Raw genomic sequence first — 1362 nt, forward strand, 5'->3', positions numbered from 1 at the left:
TGCGTTTTTACGCACGCCAAGCAGGGCCGGAAGCTTTAGATACGATGGTGAAAGCTGTTTTCTCCTGGCTCCTTGAGCTGGAGCTCTAGGGAAAATACCCTGCCTGTAAAATCAGAGTGAAGCCTCCAAACATCTCACCTGTACAAATCGGAGCGAAGCCGCGGTGCCACGGCCGCTCTGCCCGGCTGAGCCTGGCACTGCCCGTCCTGGCTCTGGCACCTGGGGGGTCGTTCGAGGGTATTTGGTTTCTGGTTTTTACTGCTATTTGATGATACCTGGGCTATTACAGAGGCATTTGCTGTGGTTTAGAGTCAGTGCTGCAGGGAGGAGCATTTCTGCCCACAGGCAAGGTAAATCAGGATGGGCTCCATCGCTGTTGTGTGTCCCGGTGCCTGCGCTGGCTCCGTGCCGGGGCTGGGGACCGGAGCTGGTGCCTTCCCGAGCTCTTTGGCCTCGCTCGGCTCCGGGGCTGCATCTTCACAGGGGAAGGGACCGCTCCTTTCCTGGGCAGGGCTGGCCCCTGCGCCGCCCCGACCGATAACGGGTCTCACGGCTGCTGCAAGGAAAAGGCCGGGAGGCTCCCTCCCGGGCAGGAAAGTGCGGGGGCTCGGCGGGGTCAGCTCCTGCTGCGGGGCTGAGCCGCCCGCTCGCTCCTTGCTGGCAAAGCGCAGAGCCCAGCAGAGCGCGGCTGTGGCCACGGCCCTGCCGCGGGCAGGCACCGCGGCCGCGGGGCTGCCGGTGATGGGGCTTTGGTGCACGGCCCAGGCGGGTCTGCTGCCCGGGGGGGCTGGTTTGCACGGCCACCCGCCGCTCCGCTGGGGTCCATCCTGCGCCCGCGGGCCGGCGCAGCACCGCACCCCTCCTTGGTGTGAGAGCCCCTTTCCCCTGGGGCTCCCTGGGGTGCTGCTGGGTGGGAGCAGGTTTGGGCTTCTTCCGAGGCACCCGATGGGTGCGACCGTGCAAAGCAGGAGGGCAAAAACATCGTTCCTCTTCCTCCTTCCTTTGGTGTTGACAAACATGCCAGAAACCGCTCCCTGCCCCTCCTTTCTCCCCTGCTCCCGCCGCCGGCGTGCCCCGCGGGCTGCCTCCGGCGCCTCGGCATTTCCTCCTCCTGCTCGTTTCGAGGGCGAGCTTTTATTTCCCCTGCTGACGCTGGCTTTGTGTCAGGGCGTCTGCCCGGTGTCACCAAGCACGACGCACCCATCCCTCGACAGAGGGCTTTAACAACCCTGCTGTCAGCAGGGAAACTTTGCCTCCGGTGCCTGCGATCTCTTACGGTCCCTCGTAGTTGGAGGTCTGGTAGTTTTGCCTGGTTGCTTTCCAGGGCTTGCAGCTGGCCGCTGGCACGAAGATAATTTTATT

The sequence above is a fragment of the Platalea leucorodia genome, assembly GCF_965183815.1.
Source record: "Platalea leucorodia genome assembly, chromosome: 13".
NCBI lineage: Eukaryota > Metazoa > Chordata > Aves > Pelecaniformes > Threskiornithidae > Platalea > Platalea leucorodia.